General features: G+C 36.1%; 1 protein-coding gene across 1 annotated transcript in view; it reads left to right on the top strand.

The window, feature by feature from the left end:
- The first annotated feature begins 2,161 nt into the window (after positions 1-2,161).
- LOC126381297 (acid sphingomyelinase-like phosphodiesterase 3a) overlaps positions 2,162-24,776 on the top strand; it is a 91,067-nt gene continuing 68,452 nt past the window's right edge. Inside the window, exon 1 of the mRNA XM_050030800.1 lies at positions 2,162-2,245. The gene's annotated coding sequence lies outside the window, so the exon portion shown is untranslated. The remainder of the gene's footprint in view (positions 2,246-24,776) is intronic.

Here is a 24,776-nt window from a genome sequence, read left to right as displayed (position 1 = left end):
TTAAAAGGATTTTATGTATACCGTTGTTGGACAAAACCGACTCGCAGTTACGCAGTATAAACTGTCGAATGCTTCGTTTTATTTTCTGTTTTTATATTATTTTATTTTTAATACTATACATTGTATTGTATTCTGATTAGTTGTGCTCTGTCGACCCCATAAGTTTATTTATGACTCAAGTAACGTGTATAATATATATTTACTTACGTAAATTGCAACCAGGACGGACTGCTTAAGGTGCCCTCTGAAGCAGGAAATCATCGTATTTCATAGATCGTATGGCTTCTAATTTTGTCATTTTTGTTTTTGCTTTTAATATGACGACTCTAAACGGTTTTAAAAATAAAACAATGCCATCGTTTTGACGTTTATAAATATCTCTCTTGTATCCTTTTGCGAAACATTTTAAACCGGAATTTCCGTTTGCCGCGCAGCGATCGAAGGGAAATTTAGCGGAAGAAAAGCCATTACTAAAATAAAGCTGTAAATAGTGATGGAAACTGAGTAACTGTATAAATCTATGACGAAAGACTGTATCTAACTACATATAAGTTTTTAATCACTACTTGGTTGGTCTAGTGAGGTGGAACGTGGATACTTAGTTAATCACGTGAAGGCTGCTATATAAGAAAGAAAGAAACATTTATTACTTCAGGACACCACAGACACAGACAGACAGGTACATTACATTTAACACAGGACAGAAACTACACGGAAATCAATACACAGGGAAAAAATCCAAAAGAAAAACAAACCAAAACCATAAAAACAATAATAATGAAAGTAAGCATCCTAAATGCAACGCAGTGACGGCCCGATTATCTGCGGTGGCGTCCGGAATAAAAGGACCTCGCTCAGCATAAGTCGCGGCGTGAGCCACGATGCTGGTATTATGTGGGCCCTGCCGAATGAGGCTATACCTCTGACTATCCTCATTCGAATTTTATAAACCAGCATCGATCAGTCAACAAATCACAAGATATACGATGTAGGTTTATTCTATTGTGAGGTTTGTGTGAATTCTACATAATGTACGTACTAAGTATTATGATCTAACAACTAGTGATGGACTAACTATGCATCTAAATATGAATCTTTTTGACAAGTCTGCTACGACCGTAAATCAATAAACCTACTTAAAAATAAATTTTATTCCAATGACATGGAATAAAACCTCGCCTACGACTACACTTTCTTGAATCGGTAATTTTTACATATTTAATTATATTTAAATTATTTTGTATACAATTGAAATAAATTATTATCATTGTAATATTATTTATATATTAAAATTAAATAAATTATCAGGAAATTTTATGACACGGATAAAATCTTACAAAAACTGAAATATATATTATATATTTAGCGGGTAAAAAATACATTTCACTTGTACTTGTTGGCGGTGAATAATTCAGTGCCCAATAAATGTAAGATGACTTTTAATTAAATCTTGTTAACTGAAATGTTTGATTACACCTAAAGGGGAACAGGTAATTATTTATTCAAAAGATTTTGGTTTGAAGTAGAAGAATAAATAATTTACTACCATCAAATCAGTGTGTAATTTCAAGTGAAATAATTATTTAGTGTAAAAATAAGAGTTTACAATTTCAATGAATACTATAATAAATGTTTTAATATTCAAATCTATTCCAAATAAGTATTAGGTGGATATATATAAATATTAACGAGTAGTGTGAACAAACTGTTAAGATATACCTAACCTGAAAAAGCTTCACAGAATCAATTTTGTATAAAGTCTGGCATTAAATATTAACTGTACATTTTGCGTTCCTAACCCGCATTTTAAATTATCATAATTATGGAATTTATAATTAGTCCAACTCCGTCCATCTGCATATTTAAAAGTGAGCCTATATTCAACAAGCTAACGACACTTAGCTTGTAGTATGTCGTTGGATATCTTTTACGCGGCGCGGCGTATAATAATATCTCTTTCTCAAGTCGAACGTATATCAATAGCGACGAGCGGCCGTCCCTTCAGTCTGTATAGGTTCGCACCTGCAGGCATTCGACGTCAGACCCCCGTCGCGAACGGACGCGTTTCCCCGAACGCCCTCGACGATTTCCGAACACACCCGAACTCACGTGCGCGAGTGAATTCAAATTCAAAAACGTATTTATTCGTGTTGATGTTCTAATTCCATGATTTATGTTTGGACGGTTTTTTCGAGTGCGGAAAGATTCCACTCCGGGGACATCACGCCAATGGAATACAAAATATGTGAGGACCTTTTTTCTATTATGTTAATAGGATTTTGTTTTTTTTTTCGTCCAGATGGAATTGGGTTTGGTTCGTTAATGCTTTTTTGGTGGAATACAAAGTAACGTAGAATTTTATTGTTATCGGCATTTAGATCCGTGGTTTTATTGATGTTGGGGGTTCTACTGAATTTGCTGTTTGAGAGATGCGAGGCTCCATTTAACAATGTTTCTCGATCCATTTTCGAAATAAAAGTTATCTTTGTAGCTGTCCTGGTCGAGCGGTTTAGTACCCATTACTTGAATGGTTACAGCTCGTAGACTTTCGTAGCTAATAGCTACGGCGTAGCAACACGAAATTGTTGTGGCAAAAAGTTTTCTAAATGTTATTACTGCGGTTTAATCTTTGCTGCGAGCGTTTGTAATTACAAACGTCATGAAACGTGATGGCAAAGGAAAACATGTTTTAAATGTTTTCCGTGCCAGCCACAAACACTATCTATCTATGTTTAAGTTATAATTATCCTTATGTTGTTACCGAAATTCAAAGTGACACGAATCATGACCAATAAAATTGTGACATAAATATAAGTTACGGTATTCTGTTTTACCATCTAAACGATACCATAAAACACATTATAATTCATCGATTAAAGGAAGGGCTCCGTAGAAAAGACCTACAGCGTAGCAGCGATGGAAATAAAATTATATTGGTAATATTTCACAAATTGGTTTAGAAAATTGGACGTCGCTCTTTTATAAAGAGATTCCATTCTTTCGATTCTTAAGAAATATTACGAACATTTTGTTCGTAGAAATAGCTTTTGCTTTTAAAGATACTTATTTTTAATTAATAAACTCAAACTAATTTCTTGTTAGGAAATTGTGCCAAATTCTTTCGCAGTTTCTTTTCACCTTCAGTTATTTTTCCTGAAAGTTATCCGCCTTTATTAGACACTTTGTTATTTCCTTGAAATATTAATGGTGATTGTTCATCAAAACGCTTCTCTGTCACTATATTAATATTTTGCCAGAAGAAGTTAATTATTTATTTTATTATGTTTACTTCGAAAGAGACATTCATTTCTCTCTTGGAAATATTTTAGCGCGTATGTACATAATATAGAAATGTGACAGCATAAGTGGTTTTCCTTTTTTGATTTTGTTATTATGTACCTACTTAGCTAAGTAAGAGCCGTTGTAACTCAGTTGGAAGAATGCTTTACTAAATGGTCACAGGTTCAAATCCAGCACGAGCTGCAATTTTTGAATTCATGTTTTGGTTTCTGGATTAAAATTGTGCTTGATTTGATTATCTTAGGCTGGCTTCTATTTCTATATTAGCGTTTTATAATTCATTCTCTGATCTATTCGTCTATCTTATTGTTAGCACAGAATAGTAGAGCGCCATAAATAATATCAAGCACGCGTAGACCACCGCTAGATAACCACGAAAGGGGTTACGAAGCATATTTCATTAAGCTATTCCGCTGCGGGTCGAGAGGTTCCAGCGGTTCCCAGTCTACTACTAAATTCAATTGAATTTAAACTAGCCCCGAGACCGTAGTATCTCAATCTGCTGAAATATAAATAAACATAATACGCTTTAGTAATACTTTTGGTACAGATCTTATAGTATCGGAGCCGTCAACTCTCCCTATTTGTCTGGCCAAGTACCTAGTTATGCCATCTGAAGGAAACCCACAATAAGTTACGTCAAATTAAAAGGGTATGACAACCCTTATGAGAATAGACAGTGACAGTGACAAAAATGTATGAGACTGACATAACGTGACATGTCAATGTCATACATTTTTATCACTGTCACTGTTATCAAAATGGTTGGAACTTAGCTAAGGCCCGACGTCGGTATCCTAATATGAGAAACCATAGCTCACAAATAAAAAGGGCTGGAGTAGTAATGTATGATCCGTTCTCTATCCATTCGACAAGCGGAGTTCTCTGCCCAACAGTGGGAAATGGGAAGTTTCCTAGGTCAAACATAAATTATGAAACTCTGACTACTAAATAGAGAATCTAAAGGTGACAAAAACTGTTTTCTTTTTTCTATTTAACTTAATTATGAATTTTAATAAATAAAAATGTAATATTAAGTGCAACTTTTGTCACGTTTTTCTATGACGTCACAGGTTGTTTATTCATACAAATTCCATAGTAATTTCGTGTTTTGACATTTAGTAAAAAGTAATTTATATGACTAGTTGAAAACTAGCCTATTATATTAAGCTATTAAGCTGTTTGTTGTTATATAGGTGTTCATGTAGGCTAGCGATCTTGTTTCAAACACATTGATGGATCTTTTTTTTAAATAAGTATTATCTATTTAGTAATAAACAAAATGAACAATACAATATACTTTTACCTTTTTTTATCTTTGGACTTCGTATCAACAGTGGCTGCAAGTTGTCTTTGATTACTCGTGGCTCTGCCCACCCCATTAGGGATTGCGGGCGTGAGTTTATGTATATATAAAACAAAAAACAAAAACAAAACAAAACAAAACAAAAAAAAAAAAAAAAATTTTCTTAGTTGGCTAACATTGTGATACAAGTGTATTTTAAGGGAGCTGGTGCTTGTAAAAGGATTTCCCTTGTACTACAGGTCACCAGGCCCCAACCCTTGGTAATTATATTCTAATGTGTTACTAAGTAGCTACAAATATTAGAGAAATGTATTATTATATAATCCAAAAAATATATCAAAAAAAAACAGAAATAAAGGAAGATATTAAATAAGGGAAAAACTGACAGGAACCTTCAAGATACGCAAGTGTGTGTGTGTGTGTGTGTGTGTGTGTGTGTGTGTGTGTGTGTGTGTGTGTGTTTTTTTTTGGGCTATTATTGCTGGTACCCAACAGATAGCCGTCACCCGCCATCCACTTCTAGAACAGGCAAAGACAGGTTAATGGAAAATTAACTAACGCAAGGGATGAAGCAACGCTTCGGTGGTATCATAATTGTAACTTTGAAGCCAGATAGTCACCCTCCTTTTGCACTCGTATCTGTTTAACCCATATATTTCCAGCTCACGGTGGAGTTTGTTGTACAAAAAGGGTCCCAGGAAGCAATAAAATCTACGACTAAAAGCGGTCCTAAATAGATTATGGGATTATATGTATGTAATATACTTTTAACAATTAAGCGACACTGCTATTTACTGCACTCCTAATGGATTTATGAAGATTTGTATTTTCTAAGTAAGTAGTGTCTTTTTTAATTCATGTGTCTATACAGTGTTGAAATATCGGTAGTCTCATCTCCCTGATTTTAACGCGATAAGAATCCGGTAATATGTGTTTTAATCATGTGTAAACTATTGTGAATTTTACATAACTTAGCTTAAGTTATGTACGACTATATTTCAATGTAGTAATCAGAGGTACATTCTTAAGATGAGCTAAGTATCCACACTTCACCGAGTTTTCTGTTAGACCAGCGAGACAGGTGAAGAGCCGTATCTCCGTTTGTAATTTTCGAGTCAACTAATGTTTTACTCATACGTTTTATACAAAGACAGTCTCGAAAACGAGAAATCTCTTTTCCATAGAATATTCGAAAATAAAGCAATTATAAAAAAAAGTGAAAAAAGGAATAGTTGACTAAGTTTTAATTGTCTTATTTACAAAATAAACCTAAGTAATTTGAATTCATTGAAATGAAAGCGTAAAATTTCAAAAGGTAGCCAAATGATTCCATCCTTGTGAATTGCAATGTCAAATAGGTCAGATATCTCGAAATTCAATACGATTCCAGTAACGTTATACAGGTTCAATCTTCACGTGAATTTCGTCTCAATACCCACATTTCGGTAGCAGACAAGATATTTATTCTATCCAATATACAATTGACTTGACAAATAGATGTTTGTATAGAGATTGGGTGTTTGTTTTGGGTAGAATGTTTAGTTTCTTACAGCATTCGCTCGAGGGTTTCAACTTCGGGAATACCTTTTGTGTTATTCGTTTTAAAATTTGATCTCTTGAAATCGATTTTACATAAGGCAAACTTAACAATACTCGTTTTTATACTTAATTGTGTCAGAGCAAATGGGACTCCGAGTCTGAAACAATGGAATAATTTGAAAACGTGTACAACCGTGCTTCCTATTTTTATATCTTTATTTTTTTACCTATGCCCTGATTCCTGCAGACCCCTTTCATTTTATTTTCAGTTACTTATACCCTCAGCTTATACTGTCATTTTCATATCTATCGAAAAGGAAATATAGCAATATTTGACAGCTGTTAATTTTAAAATGAACGAGTGAGAACGAATTATCGATGCGAATCAAATAGGCATCCCGCTGATATGCAACCCGTTGGCGTGTGCTGACAACCTAATTCTGTGGGGTTATTGGCCAATGTAAATTTTTGAGAGGGTTGTTGATATATGTGCCTAAAATTGACGTGTGTTCCATAAACTTTATGCCTGTCTCTTTTCTTTAAGAAAATGACAGGTATAATTTAAAATAAAATTAAATGGAGTGTACCGGCATCAGCACCATTGTACACATAGGAAAACAAAAAAAAAATTACAACAAGAAGACAACCAAAAGTCGCAACTTATTTCGAACTGAAAATCCATTAATTAGGCCTAAGAAACTGATAAATTACAAGGTGAGAGCAGATAGTGAGTACAAGAACACATAAAAATAAAAATATACGACTAATTATTGTTAATAGTGTATTTTCATTTCACTTTTTGTACTTGTAGTAAACATTTTCTTCTAACAAAGAGAAATTTAAATGGACAAAAAATTCTGACTTGGATCGGACTGCCGATTATTGACTTAATGACTATACATAGACCGAAAAAAATTGCATGGACAGGAGGAGGACCTGGTGGTGTAATGGGTTCAAGTTTTGTCCGAATCAGACATTTTTCGCTTTCAATTTCTCTTTGTGAGTTTCCCTAAGCACTTATGGTATAAAAATAAAAAAAACCCTTTAATTTTCTTCTATGTTAATGCCTTTATTAATGCCCTGTGTAATTAGGGATAGGAAAATACTGTAATTGTACTTTGTCTTCTAATTATTATCGAGTGAGTTGTGAGGACGATGGTCGACTTCATCTACTCCGGTGACAGGATTATAACTGTTGCCAAACGACCTTCACTCCATGTACGGTCACGAGCATTAATATGTATACACTTTGGTACCATGTCACATTAACTTTTTTGACAAATTAAACTGTAAGTCTCACTAAATGTCAAATATGTTAGTGCGACAAAGTCCTAAAGTGGGTACATTATATTGCTCATGACTGTACTAAGTATTTGTTTACGTATATAAATAACAGTCGGAACTAAGCTCGAAACTACCTATAAGTATTACTCTCAAACTATAAGTGATTTAGCCTTCAATGTCCTAATCAAACTAAAAACAATTTTGCAAAATTATTTATTTATTTTATTTTTACCACCCACCGGCAAACGAACCGAAGATAGGGTTCGTTTTATTTTTTTACTACTTTTCCATGCTTGATTTTAGGCCAAGTATTTAATGCCATACGCGGCAAATCTACAATAAGTAACTAAATAAAAATAAAATCATGCTTTACTCAAACATGAACGTAAATCTAGAATAGACTGAAAGTCTATGGCGTTTTCCTCCTTTTAAGTATAAACAGCCTATAGTATACGTCACACCGATGGGTACAGGCCACCACTCAATAAACCAGAGAGGATATGGAGCATAATCTACCACTGCTCCATTGCTGGTTGGTAGAAGTGTTTTGACGTAGTAGGTCGGGACCAACAGCTTAACGTAACGTAACGAATCAGCCTGCAATGTCCCACAATAAAGGACAGTCTCACAAAGTGATTTCGACAAAAAATGAAAATAAAAATGTCCCCATTGGGGATCAAACCCGGACCTCCAGATCGTAAGCCTAACGATCTAACCGCTAGACTGTGGAAGCCGTTTTCCGCCTTCATAAATCCGAAGATGTAACACGGGACGACTTCTAAAAGTATATAAGCGGGTCTCCATTATCATGTTTCAGAGAAAAGGGCCCTATTATCATACGTCACTGTCACAGTAACAACTATGTACATTCTCGTATTTCATATCACGATTTCTCCTCAATAGTGACGCTGCTAAACGATATCTCCATTTAAATAACTCGATTTAATTGAAGAAGAAACACAAAACACACTTTTTTTAGTTTAGGCAGGGTTACTATTGAGCGTGTGCTCGATAGACGCGACACTCATGACCACACCTGGTTTGACACACTGGCGAACAGGAGAATGAAACGCTATCAAACCGACAACAATCCACCAGTTGGAGACTTCTCCTGCAGAGTGTGCGGTAGAGTTTGCCGCTCTAGGATTGGCTTGCACAGCCATGAAAAAAGTGCATTTCTTCGAGGCAATGACGTCATAAATCGTCTGAAACAGACGTATAAGGCCAATGATGATGATGATGATGATGATGATGATGATGATGATGATGATGATGACGATGACGATGACGATGACTATTGAGATGCCAAAGGCCTCTGACACGACTCATGTAACGACTACATACGTACGTAGTAACCGGCACCAACGGCTTCACTTGCCTTTTTAAGCACGGATCATCTTACTTGTAGACTATCAGGCGATCAGTCTGCAATGTTCTAACCAAACTAGGGATCACAAAGGGATTTTTGTGATTTGTCCCCACCGGGATTCGAAGCCGGGACCTCCGTCAGCTCTCAACCACTGGACTACCATTAAAGTCAGTCATGATTAGTCTAAAAAGTAGAATGGACGCTAGAAACTTTTTTATGGTTTATAGAAACATCGACAACTTCCGAACATTTTTAAACTTGTTTTGTTTTCGATTTATAAATCGAGTCGATCAAAAAAAAAAATCAAAAAGTATTTATTTTCTTTTCTTACATGTTTTTTCTTAAACCAGTTACTGGAGCCTCCTTTTAAGCAAAATATACCTGTATCAGGAGACCCCGCTCTTCTATAACAGTAGTAAATAGGTAAGAAAGTTTTGTTACCTTTAAGTTTTACAAATAATTAAAGAATGTTTGTATAATGTGTGTGCGTGCGTTCGTGTGTGTAAGTGTGGGCGTGCTCCGGCAATTAGGGTAGATTCCTCCTGCCCTACGACGAAAGTCTTGGGGTCGGTTCGGTCGGTCGATGATTTAAGATAGTAATCGAATGGCTTGCCTTTTCAAGGAATAGGCGCAACACTATATATCAATTTTAGAACACGTTTGATCACGTTTCATAACGCGAGTATAATGGCTGAAACATGTTGGACATGTTTAAGTGCTAGTAGTTGTTATGAATATGCTCCGCGATTATGTATTGATAAGGATGTTTGATGGCTTGTGGTAATATCTTGTTATATTAAAGCACTAATCATATTTAAATAATTTGTTAGGAGCTCGGTGCCGCAGCGGTAAACGCGCTCGGTCTGCGATTGTTGAAGTTAAGCTACTTTCGCAAAAGCCGGTCATAGGATGGGTGACCACAAAAAAAAATCATCTCGAGCTCCTCCGTGCTTCGGAAGGCACGTTCAGCCGTTGGCCCCGGTTGCATTAGCAGTCGTTAATAACCACCAATCCGCACTGGGCCCGATGGTTTAAGGCCCGATCTCCCTATCCATCCATAGGGAAGGCCCGTGCCCCAGCAGTGGAGACGTTAATGGGCTGATGATGATGATGATGGTGATGAATTATATTTGAATAATAAATAAAGTTTTCATTTACATACATATTTAAGTTCAAACCTTAAGGTTTGGCTTAAAGTTTAAGTAACCCCGAGCCCCTTCAAGCCAAGTTCAAGACCTCAAAACCGGATTGAGAATCAAAGTCATGTTCTAAATTAACTCCCGAACGAATTCAGATTTGAACCTGCGTCCTTCGGATCGTTATCGCAAGTGACCACTGGACCACAGAAGCCGCAATTTTTTAAATAAGCTACGTAAATACAGCTTGTGTTTATTTCGACAATTTTAATTTCTATGCAACGAATTATTAAAAAGAAACGTCTGCGGACAATAATAATTCTAATAACAAAATAAATGACTTGAATTTTCATAATAAAAAAAACTTTTCTTCGAAAGGAGTTCCATTACCTGTAACAGAGCAGCAGCGTGATAAATTTAAATTAATTTTAATTACAATTCTAAAAGTAAGCTAAAATAAAAAGCAAATAGATTATTTAATCTGTTTTTGGTATATTATATATTTTTTGTTTTATATTTGTACGTGTATGTTGAATGTGGAGGAAGAAATAAGTACTTATTTCAGGATCGAAGCAAATGAAATTCCATGGTCTCCACTTACGACGGAAGGAAATAGTTTATATATAAAAAATTCATTTTTGTCAGAAAGTGGTGTCAGGTCATAGTAGATTTGATTCCGTAGTGTCTGCCTACCCGAAACAGGAAATAGGCGTTATCTCTTGTATGTATGTTTCCAGTTGTCTAGCACTCAATAAATATACATTGTCTCTTTAATTTCAACTTTCTACCTCATCATCATCATGCACCAAAACTTTCAAAGATAAAGGAATTCATTAGTAATAAAACAAACTTAATACACTCCATTTAAAATTTCCACATAATTTACCATTATTATAATCTTGTACTTAATCTTTACCCAGTTAATTCAATAGCAAACATAATACGGTAACATTCAGCAAGATCTGTCTTCGATACTAAAAGTAAAATTATGGGTTAACATTGGCCCATTTAAATTACGTATTTGGCTAATGTCAACATACCACGTGATTCGGCATTGTTTAGCTAACGAAATGAAATAATTAAAGAGGTAAAAAGGTCAAGTTTATATTACACTGAATAAACACGTACAAGGAAAAATAATTATCAAACTCTTTCTCTTTATCTTTAATTAGGAATTTGATAAAAAGTTGTTCTCGTTAAATGTAATTTATGCGTTTTTGTAATTGATGGTGTAAACACAGTTTAAAGAGGGACACATGCAAACTGTTACTTTTATTTGAACTTACATAAAATAACATAAGCTCACAACTATATCTAAATTGGGATAGTCAAAGGTACATCAATAGCAAGATTAACTAAATAGATACCCACACCTCACCGAGCTTTCCGACCAACGTGATAGGTGGCGAGCTGTATCGCCGTTTATAATGGTCGAGCCACCTGTGAAGTGCACTAAAGTGAGCATTATAAAAACCATCTTATTATTACTTCTAAGCGTCATATCTCACTAAGAAACCATGGTGGCTTCACCACCAGTCCGGTCACAAACAAAATATTTATGCAACCAAAAGACACAAGGGCCTTTGACCAAGTTGCAATTATTGCGACAATTGACAGTGACATTTATAAAAATGTATGGGATTGACATGTCATCTTATGTCAAGTCCATATTTTCGTCACAGTCACTGTTGTTTGTACCAAATGCCCTGGTTGCAGCTTACGAAAACATCCCGCTCAGGGACGATACTGAAAAGTATCGGCGTCAGAAGGGCGTAATATACGATCCCGACGACCCGATTATTCTAGCCATAGAGGCGGCCAATCAACTCGCGTCACCAAACACTTCAGAACCTTGATACCGACGCCGCCGGCGTGGTCGACGATTTCCCTCATTCAGCGAATATCGCTATCGACCCACTAGGGTCGATTAATTCTTTCAAATATTCTTCCTCTCAGACGACATCCTGAGCCGAGGTTCGCGCCCAACTGGACACCCTCAGGCCTGTTCTTAAACGCTGTACTGGGTGAGAGCCTTCAGCGCTCCCCATTTGTCGGGCCAAGTAGTTAATGACATCTGCGGCAAATCTACAATAAGTTACGACAAAATTAATAAAAAAAATAAAACAAAAAAATAATAATGTCGATTGTAATAATCGATTGTAACTTAGCTAAGGCCCCAGATGAGGTAGCATTTATACACATAAGTACATTTTATTGGTGGCGTAACCAAGGTTGATGATGGTGTCCGAGTGAGGTAAAGCTCTTAGATTTCCTAACGACCGCAAACTCAATTTGTTAAATTAATTTTCCTAATGATTCCAAATAATTTGTGTAAGTAACTCGACGCCAAATCAACGAAACAATAAATTTTATGGTCTTCAAGATAATAACAATTCTAATTTAAAATTTCTCAAACTTGGAGCCATAATTAAAGGCACATGCTAACTCGAGTTTAATAACAAATAATTGTATACCTACCAACATAAGAAAACCTGACGAAAACAAGCTTTCAGAAATTTGATATTGGACTTTGTTCGGAAATCAAATTACTCCAACAATAACGGCGAGTTTGGTTTCGAAGAAACTTTTTATTATTAACCATGTCAAGACACAGTTTTTAGGTCAAATCAGTGGGTGCTTTTGATCTTAAATTTTAGATAATTACTTTTATACAAAGTTATTAATTACCTGTACACGATTGCTTGGAACTTGACGAAATATTCGAGTTCGTGTTTTATCCATTGAAGTGGTTGTTATTAACCCGTAGCGTACGAACTCGAACATTAGCTCCTGTTCGAGTTCGAACGAACGAACTTACTTACATCAGTAAGTAGTAACCGGGACCAACGGCTTAAAGTGTCTTCCGAAGCACGGAACATCTTACTTTCGAACAATCTGGTGATCTGCCAGTAACGTCCTAACTAAACTAGGGATCACAGAGTATTTTTTGTCATATGTCCCGACCGGGAATCGAACCTGGAAACTCCGGATCGTGAGCCCAACGCTCAACCACTGGACCACGGAGGTCGTCGACACTTATGTATCTTGATACAGAAAGGCACAAAAAGCGGCCGTATTTCTCATGCAGCAATTTCTTACAACACACAACAACCTGATACTTACAGAAATATTTTGTACAAATATAATAGTAGTAGCGGATTAGTACATTCTAACTAAAATTAAAAGGTTAAAACAAAGAAGGCCCGGAAAGTATCAACATTTGAACATAGAACGAGTGTTGTTACAAAGTTTCTTTTATAGCAAACTCGTTGCGGTTATTATTGTCGCTTACAGTACAATAACTAATTACAGTTCGTTAAACTTTTATCTTGGCATCTACAATTAACGTAGTCGATAGTAAATAGGACCCACGAGGTTTTACAATATGTGCGACGCTTAAAGTACTAGCGAGAAGCGTGCAGCGAATAATTAATACCTATGCGGCGTGCACAAGTTCATCTTTTGAGTATGTTTTAAAATATAAACGGAATAAGATATTCAAATTCAAAAATATCTTTATTCAATAGGTAACATAGTTGCACTTTGAATCGTCAATTTTTACATAACGAACATCTCATCCGCCTAAAACTACTGCAGCTTCTCACAACTGTGCCTAACAGTGAGTGTATTTGCGCCTGCCCCTTCTGGTATGCCTTATAGGCGTGATGATTATGTTATGTGTTAGCGTTACCAACTTTATCCCTGATAATTACGTATATAATATTTAGTACATTTACTAAAATAAGTAATATGATTTTCAAATTGCGCACAAAATGTCGTGAGCAAAACCACACACCCGAGAAATACGCTCGGAGGTATGTGACCTAACCTACAGGCTGGTTTTCCCTTCGAGTTGAAAGGTCGGGCCTCGTCGCCTCTGTAAAAAACCGGACCTGACAAACCTGGTTAGGTAAGCGGACCCGGTCAAAACTTTGAAATTGTTCATTGAACCATTTAAATGGTTTACGTCAACGGTTACGGAGTCTTTAAGGCATTTGATTTAGACGATATCGTCACCTACCGTCAGGTGAGATTGTGGTCAAACGCGAAACTATATTATTAAAAAAGAAGTCTATCGCTACCAAATGGACAGAGGGTTTATGCCCTTATTAAAGGTAAAACGTTAGCCACAGAGCAATGCATAGTTTCATGGCAGTTAACCTACTTTTCGCATGCACAATCACGTGTTCAATACGGTTAGCGTATGTTGTGTATCGGGTCAAATCTGATTTAAACGATCGACTTTTTAATGAACTAGTTTCAGAAAATGGAAAAATATACAATGGAAAATCGTGTTTGTTTTTAGCGCTTTCAATCTAGGTTTACACATATATACCTATACTCACGCCTATTTCCTACCGGGGTAAGCAGAAACTATGGAGTTCCATAATGCATTTCCATTTTCCAGATTTCAATATATTTTCTTTTCTAGGTTTAGTTTTGCTTGACGAGTATTTACTTTGCATTAGTATATTAAACCACTAACTGCACTCGTTCAAATTGTAATTTTTTGCCTTTTAGTAATTTTACTACCTTTGTGGGTTTGTTGAGAAATATTATGTAATTATCACAAAAAAATATCATTATTTATTTTTTTCAATTATCATTATTTATTATTATTTGTATGTAGTTTCTATATCTCGGGCCCACGGAGTCCCGGACTTTTGGAAGGCGTGCGTGAGGCCGAAGCTAACACGTAGAGGCCCCTTAAGACAGTTTAATCTAAATGTGGTGTGGTGTGACACCAACCGGCGATAATAACAATAATAATAATACAGGGTTATCCCTGAATAACCCTGTATTATTATTGTTATTATTTGTGCGCAATAAAGTGTTTTATTACTATTATTATTATCACATATTTTGTTGCCATCGAAAACCTCTTGCCCTAGAATTGAAAACCTAGGAACTGTTCAACAAGAGTAAGAATACGTCTAATCTCCGAGACTATTTGACAACTACACAAGTCGCAACTGAGCGGTTGCTATCGGCATGCCAGCGACTGTCTCGACGGCTTCGCCCCATGTCGATTCTATGACGCAGTAGCCATGTGTCGGCGTCATTTACACCATCGTCGTTTCTATTAAGTACCCTTAGTAACTACTAAGCTTATATCCAGCGAGTGTGGAGTATCACCACAAACTATGGGTCACCTTTTGTGCTGTCGTAAGTGCCCTAACACCTGCACTATCAAAGACCTTTACGAAGCCACTGACAATGCCGTAAGCGTGGCCAATTATTGGTCAGCAAAAATCCAAATTAGGTACTTTATAAATTGACTGAATATTCGACATTCAATAGGTTTTATTTTTTGACGAAATGTATAGATGGTTGAGTTTTTTAACTACTCATATCCTTTTTCATGCACGTGGTATTTTAGGATATACTACTCATTGAACGTAACAAAGACCAACATAGCTCATAGAAACTTTGTATAACTGGGTTCCTACGCTATTATCCCACCCTATAATCTTATCAGGCCAAATAGTATAAAAACTATTGTTAAACCTGACTTTAACACGATACTAACGGCCTCCGTGGTCCAGTGGCTACGCGTTGGGCTCACGATCCGATGGTCCCGGGTTCGAATCCCGGGATATATTACAAAAAATCACTTTGTGAGCCCCGGTTTGTTTATGACATTGCAGACTGATCATTCGTTTGTTCGAAAGTAAGATGATCCGTGCTTCGGAAAGAACGTTAGGCAGTTGTCATCGGTTACTACTCACTGATGTAAGTACATAGTCGTTACATGTATGGAAGAATAACACGATTGGATTTTTGTTAAGCATCGGTAGGTACCTAGTTATTGTTTCGTCTAAAACTGGGCTCACCGCAAGCATTTCGCTTCAAAATGTCTGCCATAGTTTAAAAGCCGCTAGTTTTAGCTCGGCTTAAGAGGTGGACGGGTTGAGTGTCCTTATCCACAGTAGTCTAGTTTCGCTTCTCGCCTTCCGAGCCTTAACAAGCTGCTTCTAATTTCATTTTTAACATACCTATTTTTTACATAGACTATCGTTGTAGATATATTATGTAATACTAACTGGATTTAAAAAAAAAGAAAAGAAAGGAAAACATGAAACAGTAGGACTAGGGCCGTGTGCTGGGAGGTTTTCTGGCCACGTCTTTCCCTCAGCGTTACAGATTCCGATGTGGTAGTAGTTTTACAGCTAGTTACATAATATGTAATTTAATTTTTTTGACGTTCAAAAAGCGCTAATTTTGTAAGCCAATTTTGAAAAATGAATTTGTAAGCAAATTTTTTTTTGAGATTAAAAAGCTTCTCTTTTATGGTTTCCGTACCAAAACTGAACTCTGAATTATTTAGTAGTTCGGAGATCAGTTCTATTCAAAAAAATATAGTGAATATTATTTTGTTTTTTCCTGTTTGTGCAATAAAGTATTTGTTATGTTATGTTATATAGTAAGTAACTAAATACACTTCTCATCAAAAAAATCGAAACACTTCCGTTTTCATTGTTTCTGTCCGAATTTAACACAAAAAAGAATTCATACGATGAAAAAAAATACATAAATGTATAGCTGGCAGTTTGGCCATTACAGTAATAAGCGAAAATTCTAAATTCAAAATTAGAATTTCATTTGTTTACCTTATAAACGAAATGAATCACTGTTTTGAGACAAATGTGTGTTTAGGGTTGGAGTACATTTAGCGTTTAAAAACTAAAAATTGGCGCCTATCCTTAAACTTTTTGTTTTTTATTTCAATACTGTGACTTTGGGACGTCTGAAAAAAGGGTTTTTTTCTAAAACGTATGGATACTTCGCCCACAGAAGCCGCCCAAGTTGTGGCATTGCTGGATTCTGGCCTTAGTCAGCGTGTTGTGGCTGCAAGACTGCATCTAAGCCTGTCATCTGTTCATAGAGTCTATAAACGTTATCGGGAGACTGGTTTGTTCACGCGCCGTTCAGGATCTGGCAGGAATCGGGTCACTTCTGAGCGAGATGATCGATTTATTGTAACAACTTCTTTAAGAAATCGACGCCTTAACGCTTTTCAACTGCAGCAGCGGCTTCGTGTTGTACGAAGGGTGGCTGTAAGTGACTCTACAATTAGAAGAAGGTTGAAGGATCGTGGACTGGTACCGCATAAGCCAGCAAATGGGCCGAAATTAACTGCAGACCATCGAAGAGCGCGCCTTAACTTTGCACGTGAGCACCTAAATTGGTCATACCTACAGAACCGCCACCATAGCTGACCTTTTCTTCAATGCAGCATTGTGCATAGCGTTCTCCGTCTCTTCTGTAGACCTTGTTCCTTCCGTCGTTACCATACAGCATAATTTTACACTCATCAGAAAAGAGAACTTTGCTCCACTGTAGGTATGACCAATTTAGGTGCTCACGTGCAAAGTTAAGGCGCGCTCTTCGATGGTCTGCAGTTAATTTCGGCCCATTTGCTGGCTTATGCGGTACCAGTCCACGATCCTTCAACCTTCTTCTAATTGTAGAGTCACTTACAGCCACCCTTCGTACAACACGAAGCCGCTGCTGCAGTTGAAAAGCGTTAAGGCGTCGATTTCTTAAAGAAGTTGTTACAATAAATCGATCATCTCGCTCAGAAGTGACCCGATTCCTGCCAGATCCTGAACGGCGCGTGAACAAACCAGTCTCCCGATAACGTTTATAGACTCTATGAACAGATGACAGGCTTAGATGCAGTCTTGCAGCCACAACACGCTGACTAAGGCCAGAATCCAGCAATGCCACAACTTGGGCGGCTTCTGTGGGCGAAGTATCCATACGTTTTAGAAAAAAACCCTTTTTTCAGACGTCCCAAAGTCACAGTATTGAAATAAAAAACAAAAAGTTTAAGGATAGGCGCCAATTTTTAGTTTTTAAACGCTAAATGTACTCCAACCCTAAACACACATTTGTCTCAAAACAGTGATTCATTTCGTTTATAAGATAAACAAATGAAATTCTAATTTTGAATTTAGAATTTTCGCTTATTACTGTAATGGCCAAACTGCCAGCTATACATTTATGTATTTTTTTTCATCGTATGAATTCTTTTTTGTGTTAAATTCGGACAGAAACAATGAAAACGGAAGTGTTTCGATTTTTTTGATGAGAAGTGTATTATTATACATCAGTGGCATTAGTGCCATTGATTTGAAATTTGGAATAATTTGGTAAAAGTCATTCCAACCCCCCTGCCCCGTTTTCGGGGTTTTATAAATTGTATTATACTTACATAAGTTATACCCGTCATTTTTTTATCCGCCTAAAAAGAAAGGGACGGATGATTGACAACTGCTAATGTTGGAATTAAAGAATAACCCGGGCGAATAAAATTGGCATCTCGCTCATGTACAATCCATTTGACGTGTGCTCAATTCTATCGGGTAATTGGCCAATATAACATTTTGGAAGGGTTTTTACTGCCTAAAATTGACGTGTTTTCTATAAATAAAAAATTAATAATATAAAAAAATATATGATACCTAATAATATTAACACTCTATTACGAGGCCGTCGGCTAGAGCAAGCAGCTTTTGTGCATATCAGTATAAAAACACACATTTAGAATCAGTACTAAACAATAAACCATAATATCGTCACTTCAACATCATCAGCCCATTAACGTCCCCACTGCTGGGGCACGGGATAGGGAGGAGCTCGGTGGCGCAGCGGTAAACGCGCTCAGTCTACGATTGTTGAAGTAAAGCAACTTTCGCAAAGGCCGGACATAGGATATCGTCACTTACCAAAAAGGAAAAAAAAAGCAAAATAAAGATTCTATTCTATGAGATTGTGGTCAAACGCGTACGCGATATTTAAAAAGAAAAAACGCCCTTATAACTAAGCAACAACCTTTTCCTTGCATAGTATGTAAATATCATAATTGCCTTAATACGGTCAGTTTATAAGTTCAGGTGGCTCCACATACAACGTATAACTTTTCCTTAACTGACATTGCGTGTGACATTCCGTTCAGCTTTTAGTTTTAATTTATGGTAATTTTACTTAAACAAACACGAATGACAGCTTTATTAACGTGTGCAACTATATTTCGTGTCATAATGTCACCGCCATTAATATAAATCCCGTTATTTAACGAGAACGGTACCTATTTTATTTATAATAAAAATTATGAACATATTATTTTTTTAAATAAAAAACCAAACCAATTGACTCGATCTACTTCGGGAAATATTTTGAAAAAAATAAATAAAAAAGAAATACCTGAGACAATAAAAACACGTAGTAAGAATGCACCTCCACCAACCCGCAGTGGAGCAGTGTGTTGGATTATGCTTTATACCCCCTCTGGTTGATTGAGGGGAGGCCTGTGTCCAGCAGTGAGATATATGTATAATATGTTATGGTAGTCTGTGACAATATAGACTTAAGCGGAGGAACCAGAAAAAGATCAAATATACCTATCGAGAAAACAAGAATGTGAACCTAAATTACAAATATAAAACTGGCCAAGTGCGAATGTGACTCGCACACGCTGGGTTCTGCACCATTGTCTAGGTAAATAACAGTAGGTACACAAATTTCATACTGTCTACCGGTTGCCATTATTAATATCAAAAAATTTGCGTTTGTTGTATGGGAACTCACGAAATATTTATTTTATATTATTTTTAGTATTATTTGTTACAGCGGAAACAGATTGACATAATGTGTAAAAAAATCAGCTGTCTAGCTATCGCGGTTCTTGCGATACGGGTTATGACAGACGAACGGACAGACAGACATGGAAAACTTAGTATTAGGGTTCCGTTTTTACCATTTGGGTACAGAACCTTAAAAACGTAAAGACTAGAAAACTCGTATGTATGTGATAGTGGGCGGATGTAGGTAAGATAGATTGACCACTAAGGGTCAAAGTACAGGAATTCTTGCACGTACACGATCTTAGACATTGATGACTATAAAGAAGAAAAAATGTATTAAATTCCATTGAAAGGTCGTTCGTGCCAAAATTGGTTACAGCAAAGGGTAAAAATACGTTAAGTTCTATATAAAAGTTACATAACTTTCAAAGAAACCTGTTGTGTAAAATGTATTAACGAGAATGGAAATCAATTTTTAATAATGTGGCGGACCCAACTAGTTGGCCAGCTAGTTCCGTCCACATGCAACAGAGGCCCCACATTCAATAATGCAGTCTTCTCTTCTCAACTTAAATTTTATTAAATATTCCTAATAGAGTAATTCTGAATACGAATTCAATTACTTACTTAAAATACAAATTGTTACAATGTTTCTATCATGCTGTTCTGGGAGCAAATAAAAAACATAGAACACGTTCAGCTGCTTGTCTTCCCGGGCATGTCGTAAAAACCGACAGAGGGATTGCGTCCTCTAACATGATGGACTAATGTTATGGGCGATAGGCTGATCCCTTATCACCATAAGGTTCATCATATCCATCTTAGGACTTCGTATCAACAGTGGCTGCAAGTTGTCTTTGATTACTTGTGGCTCTGCCCACCCCATTTGGGATTACGGGCGTGAGTTTATGTATGTATGTATGTACAATGTTTCTATTTTATTAATGTCCCTCGAGAAGAATCGCATTCCCTAATAAAAGCAATTACGACTTTCTTTAAAAGTAAATGTGTGTCTAAAAATAGTAGAATGCACCTACGTACGAACTCGACTAATACGAACTCTCCTGCTAATGAGTAGAAGCCTTATGTAAGAACTTTCTTCTACGTAAAATATACTTACCTAAATTTACACATAAAACATGTCATGTGTATTTTTCCAGTTAGTCAATCTGAGAATTTTGATTTCGGCTCTGTTGTAAAAATGTTTCGTCTGTTAGTAACTGAGACCCTGTTCAATCTTCATTTAGTATGTTGAGATGTGAGGAGTCCTTGTATCGCCGAGATAACAGTTCCGGATTTGAAAAGCTTTGGAATGTTTCTGTAAGTGTTCATATATATGCAGATACCTACATTATACATATTGTTATGAATAGCAAACTCTGATCATTCGAGAACAGTCAACAGAACAAATATCGCTACATACACTACCCACTGCTAGACTTGTCTACTTCAGCTACTTCCACAGCATAATGTCTTACGGTATTTTGCTGTGGGGTCGAGCCGCTGATGTAGAAACTATTTTCATCATTCAAAAAAGAGCAGTTCGCGCTATTTATAAGCTGCGTTGTCGGGACTCTTTGAGGGAGCTGTTTAAAGAAATAAATATACTGACGGTCGCAAGTCAATATATATATGAAAACATTATGTATACTGTACGTAAAAACTTATCTCTCCTTCCGAGAAACTGTGAAAGGCATACTTACAATACAAGAAATAAACATAAAATTGCTATTCAAAATTCTAGATTAAGTAAATTAAATTCATCTTTTTTGGGACTATGTATACGTTTTTACAATAAAATACCAGATAATATTTTAAATTTGTCAGAAAATAAATTTAAAGCTCACGTGAAGCTTACTTTATGTAAAAAAGCTTATTTTAAGATTAATGACTACCTAAATGATAAAAATGTCTGCTATTGAATGTGTTCCTCTAGTTATTAAATAACTTGTAATGTATATCCTCATTGGTTTTTAAAAGATGTGTTGCTGTTGCAGTTTCTTGTCATTTCTTCTCCTCAGCCATAACACCTTGCGAAATGACGTAAATTCAAAAATGTTACATTGACCTTCAACAAGTTTATCACGATAATTAAGTACGTTGAATAAATGATTCTGATTTCTGATTACACAACGCACAGAACACAAATGTGTATTTGTGTCTGTGTAGACACAGAGAGGACAGCAACATAAAACAGTTTGAAGTCTGTTTTTAGGTCTACATCCCATTTAATTACTTAACAATATTAACTTTATTGTAATTATATTTTTTTGTAAGTAAATAAGTCGTTTTTATCCAGATAAAATGAAAAAATTACTTAATTAAATAAAATATATGAAAAAGATAAATTTTATATACTGCAGTGCCCACCCTAAAAATACCATAAGCCAATTCCAGTTCGACGAACTTTCAGAAATGTAATATTTATACGACCAATAATAAATGGCATTATAACAAAAAAAAGATAAGTCTTGAGGTAATAAATCATCTGTCTCAGAAGCGAGATTACTCGTGCTTGCCGAAGAAAGAGGCGTAGATATACGTGGTTTTCAGAAATAATAAATATTTGAGTAATATACTACATAATAGACCTGCGTTTGTAATATAAACATACGTTTGTAGTGATTTCCTTCTCGAAAAGGGATTGCCAGTTCGATCCATGGCACCAGTCTTGCACCAATGAGTTATTATAATTATTAATCAGTACAGGTGGGTTAAAAAGGCCACACCGAAGCAATTCATCTAAAGAAGCAAAATAGCTATTTGACTTTTGCGTATATAAAAGTAAGTGCGCAATGCAAACAAATGACAAATAGCAATATTGCTTTTGTTGATCTGACCTTTTTGATCCCCCAGTTTTAACATTGTTGGTTCGACCAGACGGCTTAAGAACCGTGGCTAATTTGTCCATCTTCCGATGTACGAGTATGTACCTCTGATTACCCCAATCGAGACATAGTCGTAAGTTTACTATGTATAATATCTTGTTGAAAACTATACATACCATGTGGTAAGGATCTAAAATTGATATCTCATACTAAAATGGCGAAGAGACCCGACATAACCCGAGAAAAATATTTTCGCAGGCATGTGACCTAACCTGAATAGATTTAGGTATCCCCTTCGGGTTGGAAGGTCAGATGGCAATCGAAAACAGGTATATACGTGAACCTTACACATTAGGCAAATACTTCCTGTGCCAATTTTCATTAAATGTTTTTGTTTTTGTATGATATAACAGAAGCGGTAGACAGAGGTAAACTGTCAGTATGTTTAAGTTCCATGTAATGAGGGGCAAGCCTTTTGCCATTAATCGGATACGAATCCTGTAAACCATGTGATATCAATTCTTTATGACCTAAGGCTTTTTGGCGGGAAACGGGAACGGGACAGTTGCTTTCTTCATTGAATAATCTAAATAATTAATACGCAGCGGTGTTTTGTGGTTAATGATCTCATTAAGTTAGTTGGAAGACATTCGCGAGTGTTATTATATCGGAGTATTCAATAAACAAAGTGTATCTGCCTATTTTCGCTTCGTGGCACGAAGCCGCTTCATAACTCAAAAGTTTATGCGGACTTTTGAGTTAATTCGTTTGGGGTTCGGAGTAGGAGTCTACTCCGAGGGTGGGGGCTTAGGTTTCATCATCATCACCTTTCATCATTTCATTAATCATCAAGAAAAAGAATACGTAAGAGATGGCTGTATGGGCATAGTTCCCTTTGTCTTACCCTTCGGGGAAAACCAAAACAAAAAAAAAACTCTATGACCTAAAAAATTGAATTGAGACTCATAAATTCGAATCTACTGGTTTGGTCTGTTACCCGAGCTGGGATTTGAACCTGCGACATTTCCTTTTAAAGTCCGAGTTTTTTACCGTTTTGCTTTTTTTGTAATTGTTTATTGGAAATTTGATATGATGTTATTGTTTATTTTTTATGTGTGGCGCCCTTTTATAATCAACTATTTCTATTCTATTCAATTCTATTCTATTAAAGTCCATGTTCTCTGAACAGAGCCGGCACAGTTTTACTGTATGTACTATAAATGAATTCGTATTTTTATAGCCACTCTGTATACCTCTAAACAGAGAATCAGGTGACGCCTGCCATATATTGTGTTTTATGGCTTTATCGTCCCTTTATGCGAACCAAATCTCTGCGCGCTCGTATACAATGCGATCGGAAGTATACGACGGTTATCAATCCATATCACTGTATTGTGCACGCAATTTCATGGGGAGTTGGGGGTGAGGAGAAAATTGAAAGTAATACTACAATGGTTGTGACTCGTTTTAAGTTGTCGAGTGATACTTACTGAATGCGATTCCACCAGCTTCGGAAGACACGTTAAGCCGTTGGTCCCGGTTACTACTTTCTGATGTAAGTACGTAATCGCTATATGAGTCATGTCAGGGGCCTTTGGAAACTCAATAGTAACCCTGACACCAGGGTTGGCGAGGTTGGTAATCCACCTCACAACCCACACGATAAAAGAAGATTTACTTTTAGATTAACTTTTTTTTTTAATTTAATTTATGTATACATTGATGCTAATTCTAATACACAGTATCTTAAATTTTATTTTAAGTTATACCTGACATTTTCTTATCCGCCGAAAAGTGTGAAAAAAATTATCTTTGATTTGGGTTGGTTTTGTTGTTTTTAATGGTTTGTCATTTAAAATAAAGCAGAGGTGACAGTGCGACGCGGTTTCATGAAAATTCCGCTACTTGATCAGAAACGATCGTCTGTGTATATCAGGATTAAAATTCTAAAACGAGTCGAAGGCAAATCGCGGATTTGTTTACCGTCAAACAGTAAGCGCTTTTTCATTAGCATTTCGTGTTTGAGTTTCGCGGTAAGCGTGTTACGAGGGACCATCGCTGTGACTAAGTAATACCAGAATAATACCTATATTTGTTTAAAGTGCAGTTTTCACTAGCACAGTTGGGTCGAATATTATAGACGGCGTTACGGCTCACCACCTGTCATGTTGGTATAACAAAAGGCTCGGTACGGTGTGGGTACATAGTTCAAATTGCGATGGATGTATCTCTGGCTATATCAAGACGAATATGCTTATTACATTTAAAAAGAAAGAAAGTCTAAAGAAAAAAAGAGTTCGGTAAAGAAAGTATTTATAATTAGAGCGCGTCACAGTACAAAAACAATAGGAAAATAAATATTAATTTAGTTGATTATCATCCCGATTATGTTGAAGTTTTTTCGGTAATAACGGCTTCCGTGGT

The sequence above is a fragment of the Pectinophora gossypiella genome, unplaced genomic scaffold (assembly GCF_024362695.1).
Source record: "Pectinophora gossypiella unplaced genomic scaffold, ilPecGoss1.1 Pgos_43, whole genome shotgun sequence".
Taxonomy (NCBI): domain Eukaryota; kingdom Metazoa; phylum Arthropoda; class Insecta; order Lepidoptera; family Gelechiidae; genus Pectinophora; species Pectinophora gossypiella.
Note: the sequence above shows the minus strand (reverse complement) of the source record. Positions and strands in the feature narration are given on the sequence as shown.